The following is an 18,384-nucleotide window of genomic DNA, read 5'->3' on the forward strand; positions in this document are numbered from 1 at the left end:
AGTTAGGAGGCGGGCACAGTGGCACTTAGGTTTTGGAAGGCTCTTTTCAGCTTGGAGTTGAGTATTTGCCCTCAGCCAGTGAACAGAGCCAAGTGTTTGACTGCTTCTCTCGCTCTCCACATGACTCAAAGTGACTGCAATTGTACAATTGCATCAATTTGACTCATGTGGAGACAGAGAGAAGCAGCAAAGACTTGTGTCTGTTGCAGTGACACTCACCTCAAGGTTGAAAACCTGTGTGCATAGTAGTTAGTGGACACTTCGGTTTTGGAAGTGGCCAACTCAAGACTTCAAACAGCACCTTGCCAATGCAGTGACCACCAAGCATGGAAGACTTCAAATGAGCACTTTTGCTCATGAATCACAAAGACTCGCGTTTCACTTGAACAATTTATTGAATAGAAAAGCAATTTGAAAAGGCATGGAAGCAGCTTAAGTGCTTGATGAACTCAGGTATGATGTCACTTACTTTTCGGGGAAGGTGAGCACATGCAAAAAAACTCTCACTGGGACAAAACCTAAGTGCCAGCTACTGCACAGTACCACCACCACCACTCTTGGACCAATTTTTCCATGACACTGACGCAAACCAAATCAGTTAACTAGATGTTTCTGACTAACTTGGTTTGCATCAATGTCATCAATAAACACATCCAGATGAGTGCGATGATGATGATATTGTGCAGTACCTGGGACTTTGGTTTTGTGAGAGATGTCAGCTGCTTGCATGTGCTCACCTTCTCCCTGGTGTGTCATGACAATATGACATTGCACATCAGCTCCTCAAGCACATAACATTACCAACTAATACACAGTTATTTATTTATTCATATATTTTTTTAAAATTCAAGTCATATTATTTGAACAAAGTGGTACACTTTCACTTTTCACGTGTGCCAACTATGATCAAAAATATACTTTTTAAGTTAAAATGCACGTACACTTTTCAAAACGATACTTCTTACATTGACATGTAACTTTAACGACTGTAGAGCAATTATTCTCTTTCTTTTTACTGTGGCCCAAAGAATCAACGGGACAAGGTCCACCTTCCTAGTCACCAGAGGCATAATGTTACATGGAAAATGGGGAGGTACCTTTTGAGATATGCAGATAGATGGACGAGCAGCAGCCGACGTGGAGCCAGCCTACAGTCTTCAAGTTGGACATGGAAAAACATAGAAAAACAACATTGAAGTCAAACGTTCTCGTTGATGACCCATTGATTGACAGCCGAGTGAGTGCTGCTGGTGGGCGTGCTAGCTAAAGCTCCACCTCTTGTTTCACGAGAGCTAGCGAGTTCCACTGACCTAACGACTAACAAATATTCTCCTTTCATGTCGTTGTTTACATGTACGCGTTTACATACATACAGCAAGTTTAAGAGCTTGGAAAAAGTTGACATGACTCACTCGAAAGCCCAAAAGGTAGCAACCTGAAGAGCTAGCTGCCCACGGAAGCGGAAGTGTACGGTAGCCGAGAAAGGTCAATTCAAATCACCAAAAAGCGCGTCTTTGGCAGCCTGCAGAAAAGACACTCCCACATCATGTATACAACACTAGTTCGGATAATATGGTAAACACGCAAGCTTAAAAACTAGTTAAAAAGACCGGCCTTGTCAAAAAATAATATTCTGTCATATTGTTTGACTTTCATCCAAATTTGTGTTGTATAATATTAATTTGCTTGGAAAATACCTGAGTAATAAAATAGATGGATGGATGAATGATGATCACAATGAAGTAGAAAGTCTCCTTTGTAATATATACTCCTTGTAGCCTGTACCCACAAAGAGGAGTTTCTTTGCATCGAGGTTTACGCCTTGTTAAGGTGCAGTACTACTTCATTCCACAAGAGGTCATTGTTGCACCGTTCAATAGTTGTCCGCATTGAGCGCGTGAAAAACGAAGTCGCACACTACAACACGCGTTAGGCCTTGTTGGAGGTCACCGCTAAAGAAAAGAGAGATGTCAGAGTTCAACTTTTTCAAAGTAACAGCTTTTTTTTTAATGTAACAAACACAATCCGTATATCCGATGTGCATCGAGCGGCCGTCCTGTCCCGTTACCGCTCCACTCTGTCACCAGCGACCCAGGAAGCGTGAGGAGATAAGGACGACAGCTCCTGTGATGCTTCTGATAACCTGCTAATCACATTCATCCAATTAATGAGGGCAGGCCACTCGGACCGGCCGGCTTTGGCTTTTCTTGGCCACATTTATGGCAACATTAAAAGTTCAGCACTGGTAGTAACTATTTTTGGAAGCAATGAATCCAAATAGGATCATTTGTGACTGCACGGCGGTCGGGAAGCCGCGGGCCAGCGGGCTGGTGAATTATTGAAGACGTCATTGGATGGCGCACAGGCGGCGGCGGGATGGAGTTTCACGCCGCCTCAAATATTCTCGGCCGACTGAAAGCCGGAGAGGAAACTTCACTGAGTGTCCGTGATTAGATCTGACTCGGTCCATTAGGCGACATCCTAGCTGGACTTTAGCAGCCGTCCATCTGCAATGTGACATTTCCCACGGCTGCAGGTGGCGCTGTGGAGAGTGGGCGAGCGTGGAAACAAAGTGCCTTTCCCATTTTGAGGCGCCAAAATGACCATTTGGAAGAAGGCCAAATGAGAAATGGAGGCGCCATTTTGTCAACTTTTGCTGGCATCGTTGCGGCATGGCCTCCATTTTGTCTCGCCGTGTGCGGAGATAAGAGAAAGTGGATGAACTCGGGCCGCCGCCTTTCATGCGTGTTGTCACGGTAACGTACGTCTTCCGATAGCAGCGGGAAGAAAATGGCTGCCACCTTCCTCTCCCGTTTCCTATCGATAGCATCACCCCCCTAACCACCCCACCCATCTCCTCCGTGGCAATCCATCCACTTTCCCATTTTTCCTCCTGGCTTATCTTTCCATTTGATCTGGTCCACTTTTCAGCCTCCTCTCCGCCTGTCCCTCATCGCGCTGCCGCCGCCGCCGCCAGCCGGGCGCCTCCGCCGCAGAGGGAGCCCTCGGCAAGGAAGGAGGTCACCATTTACAATCGGGGCCGGAATTCAACTTTGGTTGTTCCAGAATGCCGACCATCACAAATGATGGTGAGGATGTCATCACCAAACGATGACACCAAAAGGAGGATGCGTGCCAAGGGTTGCGTTGTCCACATTTTGGAGCTGCGGCGGGGCAGCTAGCACGAGGAAGAGGTCATTAGTCAGGCCGGCGCTAACGATGCTGGGGCGCAGCCAATGGCGGCTAATGGCGACACTGATGATGACGGACGCCGCCGGCGCGCTACCGGTCCTGGAAATGAGCGCGCCGGCCGATAACGGCCTCCGGTGCGCCTTATCGCTCGCCGTTTCCTCTTCCCGGGCAAAAGAGCAGCTTAGCTCGCAAGCTACAAAACATGAAATGGCGTTAGCCAGCCAGGCCCATTACATGAGGGAGGGAGGGAGGGAGGGAGGGAGGGAGGGGGGGAGCAGGTCGCGCTGTGTTGGGTGTACGCATAAGATTGATTGTCGCTATCTCCAGCGACATCGTCTTCGTCCTCGTCATCATCACGGCCTGCCTTAAGAGGAATAACGTGCACCTTCTGTCTAATTTGGACATTATTCAAGGCTGTCACAGCGCAATTATTTCATGCTTATCTGCGGCGCGCACGCCATGGCGTGTTGGTCACGCGCGTGCGCACACACTGACACACTTTTAGAAATTGCATCGATGGGGGCCTGCGATAGGAACGCCGCCCCCCCCCCCCCTTCATTACAGCATTGATTACCTTGCTCATCTTATCACGGCGAGACGCCACACGCGCTTTCTGTATTGTTTGCCAGCGGCCCACCGAGACGCCCTTGTTTGCACATTTTCACGTGCGAGGGAGGGCGGAGAGGGGGGGGGGGACTTTTGGGGAATTTGGAGCCGGCCCGGATAGCGAGAGTCGAAACCAGGTCGGGAAAAGGACGGCTTTTGATGTAACGAGTTTTGTTTTGACTGAGCGGGACTAAAGACGCCGCCGCCACACTCGGGTGGAAGTCTGGCCCAAACACGGGTGCATCATGGGGGACTAAAGTCAACACAAGAGTTGGCTTCAAGCACACGGAGGTTCCTCGAATAGCAGCTTTCACCATGCGGCTATTTCTCACTAATCTCCATTTGGTGAAAAAAAAAAAACATACAAAATCCAAAGCGACGCTTGTCATAGAAAACTCTGTCAATCCCGTTTATTTGTTCCATAAGGCCCAAATGCGAAGCTGGGAAGAGGCCGAGGACGACAAGTTACAAGAGTAAAAGAAGTAGTTGCAAAAAGCAGACAAAAGGACACGCACAAGACGTGTCGGGGGCGCTCGTCGCTGATGCCGTTAAGCGGCCGGGCCAGAAACTGCACGCTAAGAGAAAAGCCCGTTTGGGAAGCGGCGCTGCGGCCGCAATCTCCCGAGTCCACCCCGTTGGCCATCGCTTGCGGAAAAGTGGGACAAATCCCGCCCGCCCCCACGCCTCGGGAACAAGCGCCCGTGTCCGAGTTTGCTTGGATTGTCCGCCCGGGAACGGCGGTGCGCTTCCCACGCCGGCCAATCAGATGAGCCGCAGGACGGCGTTCCCACTCGCCGCCGCTGCCTGATGTCCAACTTTCAAGCGGAGCCAGACGGCGCCCACGCTTCCTCGTCTTCGCGTGATCCTCGCACGCCAATTGCGATGCGGTGGCCGTCTTGTCATTGTTGTCGCTCCTCCTCGTTTCTCACCATCACGCTCATCTTCGGCATTAGACGCAGCTTCACTTTTCTTCTTAAACGCTTTGCCAAACAAAGTGAGCTCCTCCTCCGCTTGGAGCGTCTTCCTTCTCAGCATCTCTATCTGGAATCCGAAACATCTTCATCCTTAGCACTGCCTTTGCCTTTATATGGACGTTAGCATCATACTGGCACATCATGCAAAGCGCCACAGCTAACAAAGTTAGCATTGACGCTTTAAGCAATGAATATCTGAACAAGCAACACAAGGCCTCCTCCTCCTCCTCCTCCTCCTTCTTCTTCTTGACAATCACTTTTGTTCCAAAGGTTCTATCTGCAGCCCAGATGCGGTCCAAGCCAGCGCTCCAAACACAGCGTGGGACCGTGAAGCTCCGGCAATGGGACCGTGACCGCTGCCGCCTGACCGGACAAGCATTTTTTGACGCCGCTACCCACAAGCCCCTGCGGTCTTGCCCCCACCGCGCCCACGCTCAGAGGACACGCCCGGCCGGGATGGGATCCCGGACCGGTTATCTGCTGCGGCCCAGGGAGTCCGAACCAGCGTGGGACGCGGGGCCGGCGCAGATCCATTGTCTGCCCGTCTCGCCGTGTCACTTCCTGTTAGCCAACCTGACGACGTATTGGCACACACAAACACGAGACGGCGGCGTGTGGGCGGGCCTTTGCCACGGGCGCCCGGCCGGCCGGCGTTTCCACGGGGATGAGGAAGCACACATGGCGAGGACCACCGAGGAAGTGCGAGCGCCACTTCAAATTGCGCCGCCAAGTGGTGAGATGGAGAAAGAGCAGCTGAAGCTTTTTGACTTTTTGGGATTTGAGTCTGTTGTGGGCTTCGGTTCTGGGCATCCCGTCCTCGTTCCGTAAGTGCCCTTTTGAATTTCCACAGGTTAGATGTTAGTTTTGGTGACTTAAGCCCAGCTGAGACACGGTGGTCTTATCATCCACCAGCGTTTTTTTTCTTCTTTTTTTCCTTTCTTTCGCTGGCCGCCAGAGGAAGAGAAGTGATTAGCATAAGAGACACTTGCTGTTGTCCCCGGGGGAGTGTCAGTCCAAGTGGGAGCGTATGTTGACATTTATAAGCATCTGCGGGATTGGGGGGGGGTTCTATTTGTCAGCTGTTTAACTTCAATTAGGGGAGAAGGCAGGGCGGGGGTGTTGCGGCCCACACCGCTGGCAGCCGTGGAAGCAGAGAGCCGCTTGCTAAAGATGGAGTCCGTCTGGGAGAACGAGCCAATCGGTAGAAACACAATTAGGGCGACCGGCACTCACAACAATATCACATTTAAAAGACAATAGCGATTCATTTGAAATGATACTAAAAATAATAAAATAAAATTATTTGGAGGTCTTACTGACTCTATATTTATTTTCCTTTGACTTGATCGATTTTAATCAACTCACAGGAATGACGATATTCTGCTGACACGACGAGCGTTGCACGCTTGAATTCATTCCATTAAATCGGGCATCACCTAGGCGCTGGGTGTTAAGACGCTCCCGGATGGAGACGAGTTACTCGACGGCGGCAAATAAACACCTACCAAACAAAATGAGGAGGAGGAGGGGAATAAAGTGAGCTGTCAATCACACACGGCGAGAGGTGACGGCCGCCGCTTCCACGCTTTACTTCCCCCCACGCATTCGTCTTCTTCATGAACGAACAAAGGAGAGTCGAATTAGAAGAAAAAATAAATATATATATATATATAGCTGGCATCAGATAAGGAGAAAGGAAAGGGGTGGGTGGGGTTGTTGCTGGGAGCATGGGTGTGTGTGTGTATGATGTGTGTATTCAACTCCGGGCTGACTCCTCTTATGCTAATACAGCCAATTTCCTCTTTTATTTCATTTCTGGAGCCCCAAATCTGCGATCTCCGATAAGGTTGCCGTGGCGACCGCCTGCTCCCCGGGCGGATGCGGGCAGCCGTGTGATGGAGATGTGGAAGGCGGCAAAGGCAGAGGAGGAGGAGGAGGATGAATAATTTAAAACTCCAGCAAGCTGCACAGATAAGAGACGCGCACGCACGCACGCACGCACGCAGGCGGGCGGGCGGGGAAACGCACACACATCCATCTTCCTCGCCGTGGTCTTGTGAGGCTTTTCCCCTCCAAAGCCAGCTGACCTTCACGGTCAAGGTCGCGATGGCTAATTGAACCGCGCGGCCTCAAAGGCCGTTGGCCGACTGAGCGTACTGTAAGGTCAAGGTGGCAAGCCATCGCGCGAGCTTCAAGTATTTCACCATACTTGAAGCCCGATTGACTTCCACGCTATGAATCAATATTTTTCACTTCCTTGTTGCAGGTGATGATTGCTGCCTGTCAGTCACGGGGGTGATTTCCAACTGCCGCAGCATTGTCGCTTGTCACCAGGCGGAAAACTATTTGGACGGCGCCGGCCGGCTTGTTTTACTTCCGCCGAGCTCAAGTCCAGGTGAGGCCTCCGAGCGCATTCCCCAACAAGACGCGCAGGTCGCACGCCATCGCCAACGGAGCGCGACGCAACCAAATATGACACACATACCGACCGGATAGGCGAAGGTGTGCCTCGACATTCCACGTGTTGGCTGCACCGCCACACCCGGCCACGGGGTGTCACTGCACCCCTTGAAGAGAGCCAGTCGCCACCAGGGCGACCCCAACGGCCTCCGCTTGAGCGGCAGGAGATCCGGCCTTCTCCGACCCCAACACGGGGAAGGAGTAGAAAGAAAAGAGGAAAAAGAAACACCAGCAGAACCTGGTTCTCACAGCAAATGAGCTTAATGAGGAGCATTGAAGGAAGCTCTCGCTCGCTCAATCAGTGGCAGACAGCAAAGAAAGCGGCGTGGCATCTCCTCCAAAAGCAGATCATCTCTTTAATTAAATTATTCCCAAATTAACCATAAAGGCACAATCATCGGCATCATAATAATGCAAATAACAAGTGGAATATATTTGTGGCCTCAATCGGGGCCGACGAGACGGCGTTTAATTACAAAAAAAAAACATCTTGAATTGCGGGAGCCTCAATTAAATCTGATGTTAATTAAATCTGATCTCGTTTCGAGCATTCATCAAGCGGCAATTTGAATTTCGTCAACACGACTTTTTATTTCCATTTGAATCTGGGCGCCACGCACGACTTTAATTTCATGCTTGTGATGAAGCTCCGGCTTTTTATTTAGCTGACTTGCATTGCTTTCCTAATCTGACGCGCACCCCAAAAGCCCCCCCCCCCCCAACACAAGCCCCGCCTCTTTTTCCCTCTCGCTTTCGTTTTGTGCAATCGGAGCATCTCCCGCGCATTTTCATCTCACCGAGTCAGCGCTTTCAAAGGCGCGCACAAAAACGAGAAAGTTACCACGAAATAAAAACTTGGTTTGACCCCAAAACCTCCAGACATTTTTTTTTTTTCAAACAACTTTTCATAAGTTTTTGCTCAACCATTTTTTTCCTTTCAAAGCTTTGCCTTCGGAACAATACAAGACTCGTCGGATTGCAACTTTTTCTCGCTTTTATTTTTATTTTTATTTTTTAAAGAGCGGGACGTCACACGACGCGATAAACGATGCTAATGACCAAACTCATTTCAAACAAGCTGAGCGCGATAAACAAATCCATTCGGCGAGAAGACAACAAGAAGCGGAGGAGGAGGAGGAGGAGGAGTGCGGCAGGTGGATGCAAATTGTTTGTTTTGCACTGGCGGAATTTAAATTACAGTTCAATCACATAGTGGTGGTGGTGGGGGGGTCGGTTGGTGGGGGGGGGGGGGGGGCGACCCTGCCATTTGCCGGCGCAGTTGATGTTTGGCTGCGTGCGGATTGAGCGCCACGGGTGCATTTCACAGCCGTGAATGAGGCCAGCCAATCTGGCTCAGCCGACTAGAACAATAATTAGAATGGAGATTAAATAAAAATAATTAGAAAAAGTTCATCTAGTTTTGATGTATTAATTATTCCGCCCCTGCTTTATTCCGACTCTAATTATCTGCTTCAGTGGAGATGCCGCCACCACCGCCGCCGCCGCCGCTCCCCTCTTCTACTGCGAGTCATAAAAAATGACATTCATGTAATTATGTCAGCAATTTGGGAGGAAGTCAGCTAAGCACAGCACACACACACACACACACACACCGGCGCGCAGTTTCAAGTAACTACTCAGAAGTTTGCTTTCAAGGCAGCCGTCAAAATAATAGAATGCAGTCAGAGATTATTTGCAGGCCCAAATTTCTGACCAAAGATAACACAAATGAAACGCTTCTTTTCTCCGGCAAAATAGGATTGGATGGTTCAAAACACATCGCAATGTTCTTCAATTCAAAATTTTTCTGCCAAAACAACTTTTCTATCTGCCACCAAATCTGAATCTGCAAGATTGCCACAATTAGACAGAGCGCCAAAAGTTTGTTCTTGAAGATGAACAAGAACAAAATGATCTGTTATGTGACATTTCTTTTTTTTCAAGTGTTGTAAATTCCAATTTTTTTTCTTCTATCAGACCTCTTGTACGCGTTTTTTGGGTTAAAACGCATTTTTTTTCTTTTGCGCTTGATCCATTCTTCTTGGTCACCAGATCGTCATTTGCATATAAATGGAAATATTTATTGTTACACGTGCTCATTTTCCCTCCCTGGCGCAAACCCGAGTGTGTGCGTTTTGGGAGTTTAGCAAAAAAGAGCAAGCCCTCGTAAGATGTTGAGCACGTCAACGGCGAGAAGCGCCAGAAGCTAAGCCGTAATGACACCTGACGCCTCAAAGACACAAAAAGTTGCAGGAAGAAACTTTCCTAAAAAGTTGGATGATAGCCTTCAGACACGCACACACAGACGCAGGTCAAGTGTGAAGGTCGGGGAGCAGCTCCCAGGGTGAGCATTCATTTTGGTATCGGGCTCCTAATGGGCGGCTAACGCTATTTGCTGTTGCTCGCTCTGCGGCTAATGGATGACGTTCTTCAATTACGCAAGCTTTTGAATAATAATCATCTATTATTTATTTTCCGCTGACGAATGACGACATAGTATCATGTCAATGTCATTCAAATGAAATGACATTTTTCCTTTTCTTTTTGGAGCTGGCTGCCAAATGGACTCTCCTCAATTAATGCATTAGAGGGGTCAAAGGTTACGTAAGCAACATTGGGAATGTTCATGGACAGCCAGCAGGAAAAGGCTTGCTTATTTTCTTCTCTCTCTCTCTCTCTTTTTTTTTCACCCGGCAATGTTCTTAACTTTTTCTGATGGGAGGGGGGGAGCTGGATTGTCGGGACTTTAAATCTTCTTCTTGGTCTTGGTGACAAATCCTTCAAATTGCTTGCCAAGTGTTTCCTCTGGGTCATAATCCCAACTTCTTAACGCGGAAACTTTGGACTAGATGGGAGGGTGGGGGAAGACATATTTCTTCTGTTTTTGTCAATTAATAAAAAAAAAAAAAAGTAATTGTTTTGTGGGCAGACGTCCTCCTCAATTGCAAATTCACTCTAAAAAACAAATAGCGATGACTGCATCTCAAACCATGGCTTGGACGGCGGCTCGCGGAACGAGCCAAAGGGAGGAACGGCGGCGGCGGCGGCGGCGGCGGCCTGATCTCATCTGGGGCCTGATTGGAAGCGACGGGGCTGCGAACGGAGCGACGGCTCGCTCCCACAGCGCTGTTTGCTTTGCAGAGTCAGCGAAAGCCGCATTTCTTTTGGATCAACAACCACACCCGCAGCGGAAGTCTCGCCGTCCGGCCGGCCGGCCGGCCGGCATTTCTTTTTAGACAAAAGTAGTGCTCACGACTCCCGTGTGGAATATTGGGCAAAATTCCTTTCCCGATGGAAACGGATTGGTCCATTTGGACGCAATGGTGACAAATGTTTGCTATCGGAGTCATTTTGCAAGGCTGGCTGGCCGCCCGCCGCCGCCGCCGTGTGTTTTGGTGTTGAGGTCGGCCTGCGAATGAAAACAATGGCCACACATGTTTTGCCAGTTAATGGACAGTGCGCACAGGCGGCGCTGCCTCTATTTGACTAACCTCGCACTGAACCCCCGAGGGGAGGGGCGGAGGGGGTCCGCGCTCCCTAAATGAATGAAGCCTCTCCTCTGGCCTGGGCCGTGTTTGCCTTGGCGCGCCGGCGTTCAGCTGAGCGCTGCACCTTTTGATGTGTTTGCTAGGCCGGGCGGCCGTAATTAAACACAACACTCGCCGCCGCGTTTATGTTATGTCTCGGCCGGCGGACAAAAAGTCCACTTGTTGCCGTTCTGGAGACAAATGGCCTTTTCCCATTGAAACCAACGGGAAGGCCCGTCGTCCGTTCCGCCGGTTCCGCTATCGAGTGCGCGGATGGGCTGACAAGTCTTGTATCTGTTACTTGGCGGAGAAACACACCCGGAGGCGGAACAAAACGCTGCGCTTGTGTTACCGGCGAGAGGCTGTGGGAACGACCCCGCCGCTCGGGCCACGGCGCTCCTGACACTCGCATAAAGTCCGTCAAGTTGATGAAATTCCCCCAACGGAGCCACGCTCACTCGCTCGCTCGCAGCCACTTTGTCTTCCCGGGGAACACCTGCCCCGCCGGAGGTCCCGGGGTCGGAACCCGCGGCTCGGTCGGGTCCGCCCGGCCTTTTGTTGGGGCCGCTCGGATTGCCGTAAGGGAATCCGCCAACTACACGGGGTCCCGGCCCGGCCCGTTTGTTAATCAAGTCCGGGGCTGAATGGCGCACCTGCGTCATTGTGGCGCCCGTCCCGTCACGACCTCCAGAAAGGCGACACCATTAAAAAAAGTTATTAACTTGAGTCTCCGACCTGCTTCCCGTCTTGGCTTTGACTTTTTTTCTTTAACGTCGGCCCCTAACTTGGTTTTGATTCGACCTGCTTCTCAACTTGACCCCTTCAGCGAGTTGGAAAATGAACGAACCGGTTCATTGCAGAGTTATTTTAGGGAATCCGTTTTTTTTTTTTGGGCCGGCTCCTTCAGCGGGGTTGCGGAAAAAAGCGAACTTCCTCCGGCGGCAAACAATAGGGGCCCAGGAAGTGTACAATAGGCCCTTTGGCAGCTGTGAAGCCAGCTGTGAAGGACATCAGCCAGGCGGAGCAGCCGCCCAAGCGGTAGCCCCGCCCCCTTCGCCCGGTTGTTCCTGGCGGGCGCCATTGTTGCGGCCGCTATTGTTACTGGCGTTATTGTTACGGCCGCCTGTTTGCTAAAGCGACGAGGCGAGCCTAATCCGGACGTCAGCACTCGCGCTAATGACCTAATTGCTCTCGCAGTCAAAAGCGAGACCCTGACGCTAAGCCCCTGGGCTGGCCCCCTCCCTCCCTGGCTCACTGGCTCGCAAAGTGGTCGTCATTCCCCGGTTTTAACGTCAACTCCAAACGGCAACAATGGAAAAGTCATCACAACTTCTTCAAAAAGTCGTCCGCTCAGCTTCCATTGGGATTTAGTCGGCCGGCAAACGACACAATTGCTAAAAGAAAAATATTCAGCACTTTGGAGACACTGGCGAGGCGATGTTTTGACATCGCACTTCACTTAAAGAGAAAAAAAAACGGACTGGTTCTTCACCTGACGGCAAATTGAACGCGCTCCGGTTCTGGCCGCTTGTGTGCAAGGTCAAGCAAAGCGCCACGCCACTCCCTAGCGTCGCTAGTAGCCGCGCCAGTCCGGTCCAGCTGCGCACGTGACAACCGCAGCGGCAACAGGGGTCGGAGGTCGCCTCGGCCGCTCCGCGTGCGAGTGTAAGCGGAGCTGTCGTCCGGGCCAGAGGTGGCCTCCCTAAAGCACGCCGCCTGTCTCTTTCAATATGACCCCGCCCACCCCATGTGACGGATGGATGGATGGATGGATGGACGCATGAAAAAGACTGCAAGATGTTACAAGAGCCTCCGCCGTCCCTCGTCCCATCTGAGAGGCGTTGAACTTGGCCTTGCCGTCACTCCGGCGTAACGCAACACCGGGCCGGAGCTCGGGATGGGGGCTGGCTAGGGTGACAGCCTCCGCTGGGACCCAGAGTGCATTTCAAACCCATCAGTGTCAGTTAGTTGACTAAGTGGTGACATAATCAGCGTCGCCATGGACGCTCCTCTGGGAGGGGAGGGGGAGGAGGCAGCAATGGCCGCCTTGCCCAACCGATTCAAAAACTTTGGCAGGACGCGACAGACCGACTTAAGATGGCGGCCGAGCCGACGGAGCGGGTGTCGAGATTCCCAGGACGGAAAAGGAAACAAGCGCTAGATGGCACTCATGAATGACAATTGGACTCATCGCAACGCTTTGCTCTCTCACTCAAGTGGAGAAAGAAATCATCTCGCTCGCAATGTCTTCTTCTCCCACCTTAAATCTCGGGCCGCCGGGATTTCTATTTGAACGACTGCGTTCGTCAACATGCCATTTCATCACGACTTAGGACGCGGGCGCCTTCGTTTCGACGGCCTAATTAAGTTCAACTTGGAGCTGGGGGAGATAAATAAAAATTAAAAAAAAACGGCTTGACATAGAAAGGCGCACGGTGACACGAGTGAATCCAGTCAGGAGAAAATCTGCGGCCAGTTCCCGCTATCAGCGCTTTGAGGCCAATACGGTCCCCAAGGTGGCGAGTGGTGTCAAAGCTCCAGCGCCTCTGAGACGATAACGCCGGGCCAAATATCAACACCGCCCCCATCCGGGCCACCGTCATTCGCTCCGACTTTATCACGGATCCCCGGCTTCGCACACACACACGCAAGCGCGGCGTTGCAAGACACCAAATTCCCGCATTCCCGGCAACGGTGGCGTCAAGGACACGGCGTGGCAAACAGGAAGTGGCCTTCTAAATCACAGGAAGTCATATTTACAGGTGGCGGGCGGGCGGGCGGGCGGGCAGCAGGAGGATAACCTGCTTTTATGGCGCCTTGTCAGCGTGATGGAGAGCTCAAGGCCTTATCACGCAATTTGGGATGGCAATATATATATACACACACACACGCACTTTTATCTATATGCGCCCCCCACCCCCCCCACCCTTGGCTTTCAATAGCAGTATATATATTTTTATCAGCAGCTCTCCATTGTCAGGGACAGGCCAGCCGTGTGTGCGTGAGCGTGTGCACGCGCGCAATAATCTCATGCAGCAGATTAAGTGGATTAATTAGGCTTCCATTCATGGGGGTGAATCGCTACCTAAAGAGCTTCCCGCTGCAATGACAAGGAGTTTGCACCCGTAATTAGCCGCCGCCGCCGCCGCAAGTCGCAGTTTTACGTCCTTCCCCGACGCCGCAGACATTACGGTCATGTGCAATAATACAAAAAAACATTTGCCGATATTTCATATTTTTAAATGGGGGGGGGGGGGGGGAGAAACACTTTGTATTTCTATCTGGTTGCTCATTTCTGTCAAATTGATACATTTATAAATAAAAGTGGATTATCGATATCATTCGGAAAACTATATCTCACATTTAGATTAACAGGTCCGAATTAATTCAATGTGTAGAAGTTTTTTGCCCTTTGTAGAAAAAACTAAATGTAGCCAAATTTAAGAAAAAGAAAAAAATGAAGTTGAGTCATTCAGCAAGGCGTGAGTGATCAAGGTCGACTTCCTCTTCCTGCGTCAAAGTAGGTCAGCGACATTTCCTTCTGAATTTTTTTTGTCAATCTTATCACGCGCATCCAAATGTGGCCCGCTCCTCGTTCGCACCGTGAGAATCATTTCAACTCATCGTCGGTCCTCGGACCCCGCTCGGCGAGCGTCGCGGGGGAAGGAGCAACCCTCTCGGAATTACGCCGCAATTACAAGTCGATAACATCGGCGGGAAAAAGAAAAAAAATCAACGAGCCGCCGCAAGACTTTGGCGTCTCCGAGGGGACGCCGAAACAAAAGACGCAAAAAACACTAATTAAGCCCCGATAAAAGACTCATTTGGACCAAAAAAATAGCGGGCGAGATTCTTAACGGCATTTTTTTTCCCTTTCTTTCATTGGCAAAACCTTTTGCCAAAAGTTTGAAAGGATCAAGTGAAAAAATATGCAGAGGAAGGTCAAAGACCATATTTGGACATGGCGTGCAAAGCATAATTAGCGACGTGATTGGCCGTCCGGAACAAATCGCTTGGCTTTGCATGCTTTCCGATGGGCAACATTGCTGTGGATTTTGTACGCCGACGTTTTCCAGATGCCATTTTTTTTTTTTTTGCGCCCATCCTGAACACGCACGCGGGTGTCACTGTTCTCCGATCGAAGAAGCTGCTGCTGCTGCCGCTGCTGCTTTTTTGTTCTTGTTCAGGTGAGGACAAATCAAAGGTTGGGCTGGAAATCCTAAAAAGATGGATGTGCTGTTTGCGTGAGCGAGGAGGCCGCCGCGCCGCCATTACTTATTTGTGAAAGGCCGCCGATTGCAGGCGCTCGCTCGCGGGAGGGAGGGAGGGAGGGAGGAGCGCGCTCCATAAATTGCAAGCGGCCGGCCGGCCTGCCGATTTGGATCGCGCCGCTCGTCTTCCGCCGTCAGCAAGACGAATGCGCCGGCCGCATTTATTAACAGGCTGCATTTGGGAGACACCTGCCAGACAGCAAGACTTTTTTTTTCCCCTTTGCCCGTGATATTATTTTTATTTATTTATTTGATTTATGATTTCTTAAATCACATTTATTCATTTATTACATTTTTTCATTTATTTATATCGATTTTGAATGACCGAATCATATCCAGAGTCCATAAGCAGCTTTGGATACAATTATTTCTTGCATTATCACTCTGCTGTATGTCATTGTTCTTTTTTTTCCTCTTAAACGAGAACGGCCAGAATAAAAAGTATCGATGCGATTATTGCTCATAGCTAGATTTGTTTGAAAGAGACCGATTGCGCAACTGCTCGTGCGGATCAGCGCATCCACTCGCGTGAGAACGAAGGCGCCGTCCCGACCGCAAGCGGCGCTCGCCACGTTTCGTAATCGGCCCATCTGATCAAGTCGCTAAGTCACATCCTCCGCGCCGATCGATACGCCCAGCCGGCCTGCGTCCATTAGCGCGTCAAGCGCTCCAAAGCCGACCCGAGCGTCAGATAAGACGCCGCAAACGCCTTCTCGGGGCGGCGAGCCGCTCTTATCGCTAATCGCGCGTGAGAGCAAAATACGGGCCGGGCCGACGTGCTTTCTTATCTGAAAAGAGGAAATCAAGGCGTGGCGAGGCCTTTGGCGCTGATGGACTAGCGAGCGAGCGAGCCAGCGAGGGCCACTTGTTGCTCTGTGCAAAATCACAAACAAAATGTTGATTCAAAATTTGCAGCTCGGCTCAGATTTATGACAACAACGCAACGGGCTAGCGTCCGGGCTAGCGCACGTCCCACCTGATATCCTTTGCGGCGGCCCTTTTTGTTTGTGGGCCGCTGAGCCTTTTATCTGGGCGCCCACCTTTGCACGCGGCGGCGAGTATCACGCCTAATTATCTGGCCGTATTCCCTCTCGGCGCCGTATCGCGGGCGTCCATCTCGCCGTCGGAATTACACGACGAGGCGAGGCGAGGCGGGACAAGACGGCGGCGTGTCGGCGCGACGGCCTGGTCTCAGGTGTAATTACTTTTGCGCTTTTATCTGCCATCGACTTTGCATCCGCACGCAGCCCTTTTATGCCCCCCGCATAATGAAGCCGCTCGCCCTCCCCCCCCCCCCTCACCAAAGTCGACGTGACCTTCCCGCTTGCATTGTGGCAATAAGAAAACCAATTAATGACTTATCCGTCCATCTCAATGTCAAGTCTTTTTTGGGAGGCGTACTATTATGTCGCCCCGGCTGACGTCCGGCACGTTAATGAACTCGGCGTTGCCGCGGCGTCGCTGGCCGAGCGCGATGATGATGTCGTTGGTCACAGCAAAGCAATGTGGCGGGGGGGCAGAAAGCAGCCCGCCCGCTCGCCCGCTCTTCAATTTGTCTTTTTTTGCCGCTTTGGGTGCTTTGGCAAACTTTCTCCTTTGGTCCCATTTGCATGTTTGGCCTGCTTGGGAACGGCGCTGGCGTCCCAGGGGACATTCCAACATATGGCAAATTAAACTTTTTGGGGGGGGGGTTGGTAATGACACCGAGGCCCTGCAGTGGCGTAGCGTAGCGGCGGCGGGTATCTTTTAATTTCCTGAATGCAATTCTGCTCCAAAGACTAGTTAATTTGTATTTGATCATTTGCCCACTTTCACGCCACGGCTGCAGAACCGCCCCCCCCGCCCCCTTCAACTTTTGGGCAAGTTTAATTAAAGTGCAAGCGGAGCCGTTTATCATCCTCCCAGAATGCACTGCGGCACAAACCCGAGACAAAAGAAGAGCAAAAATCAACAAAAGCCAAGGTGACAATTTTGCTCTTCCATCCTTCTTAAGTTCTCTGACTTAGCGAAGTGGCGAATGGCGTCGCCCAGCCAAAAGCCAGCGTCGGGCTTTTGTCTCAACCTGAGCGGCTTTGGCGGCACGCACAGGTGGATTTTTTTTTTTTTTTTTTTTGGAGCGGCGGGCTCAGATTAATAAACTAACGTTTGCGCTTAAGTGGAAAAAAAAAAGAAGAAGAAGCAGAGTGGATCCCCGCCTGCAGCCTGATTTGTGTTTGGACCCTTCCGAGGAGCGAACGTGACACGTGGCTTGCCACTTTGCTGCACTCGCAATGACGTTTTGCGGCAAATGAATTCATTTAAGATAATAAATAAAACAAAATAAGAACATGAACAAATATTTGTCTGATCCAATATGCCAAGATGAGTTGAGCTCGGCTCTTTTTTTTCCACCACGCATTTGATGAGCTTGTGCTAAATTGCCATACGTGTGTGTGTGTGTGTGTGTGTGTGTGTGTGTGTGTGTGTGTGTGTGCAAATCAGCGTGGCCACTTTGCCCAGCCTCCTCGCTCGGATGGCTTAGCTCGCCCAGCGCACTGAAGCGGGAAATCCCGATTTGCAGCCTATCAGCAAAATGGCACAAGTACAGTATATCAGCCCCCCCCCCCCAACCAAAGATGGGCCCGGCGACTCCACGTAGCGGCGGCGGCTAAATGTCCACCATTGGGATTGCAATGTGCACCTGGCTGCTTTGGGCCGGGCCAGGTGAAGGGCGGGCGGGCGTTCGAGCGAGCGAGCGGGCTCGGCCTTGGTGGCGGCGGCTTTGATAATGACAAGTGGCAATTCTTTGGCTTTCAAAGGCGGGCCCCTTCATTAGCGCCACTCTCTAATTAAAAGTTCCCCCGCTTAATCCCGCCGCCATTGACCTCAACACGTGAGCGGACAAAGCCCGCCTCCTCGGCTCGGGTCGCGGGAGGCTCGTCAACCGCCGTCGCCTGGCATGCAATTAAGGGCGGGGCGGATTTACGTCCGTCGGGAATTAGCGCCACGCAAACACGTTGACACGGCCATTCTTCGCACGCCAAAAGGCGCCGCCAACTTTCTTCCGATTTAAATTTGCTCTTTGACTCTTCTTGTCTTTTGTACGGTATTTTATTTCTGCAAGCAACTTTCCGCTGTGTGTTGGATTTCACAAACGTGCACAAGTTCGTCTTGTTTTCATCGCAAATGTCTGCGCGACGCCAAAGGGTCAAACTTTGAATCGTGGCAAACGTTCCGGCGGACGTCACGCTCACCGCTCGGCCCGTCGGCCGTCTTTTGAGACGTCGGCGTCGTCGGAGAGGAGGGGAGGAAGTTGCTCGGCAAAGTCGTCAAGAGTGCTTCAAACGGCGGCGTACTTGCGTGCGTGCGCAACAA

At 51.1% G+C, this 18,384-nt stretch overlaps 1 long non-coding RNA gene across 17 annotated transcripts in view; it reads right to left on the reverse strand.

Annotated features, from left to right (window-relative positions):
* The window catches only part of LOC133145220 (uncharacterized), a 46,300-nt gene that overhangs the window by 2,069 nt on the left and 25,847 nt on the right, over window positions 1-18,384 (reverse strand). For 8 of the 17 annotated variants that reach the window (XR_009710853.1, XR_009710854.1, XR_009710851.1 and 5 more), the window contains 3 exons: window positions 1,698-6,384; window positions 1,413-1,522; window positions 1,098-1,155 (listed from right to left, as the gene is read on the reverse strand). This is a non-coding gene — a long non-coding RNA (uncharacterized LOC133145220). The remainder of the gene's footprint in view (window positions 1-1,097; window positions 1,156-1,412; window positions 1,523-1,697; window positions 6,385-18,384) is intronic. The other 9 variants (XR_009710856.1, XR_009710857.1, XR_009710862.1 and 6 more) reach the window with 8 other exon arrangements.

The sequence above is a fragment of the Syngnathus typhle genome, linkage group LG21, assembly GCF_033458585.1.
Source record: "Syngnathus typhle isolate RoL2023-S1 ecotype Sweden linkage group LG21, RoL_Styp_1.0, whole genome shotgun sequence".
Classification (NCBI taxonomy): Eukaryota; Metazoa; Chordata; class Actinopteri; order Syngnathiformes; family Syngnathidae; genus Syngnathus; species Syngnathus typhle.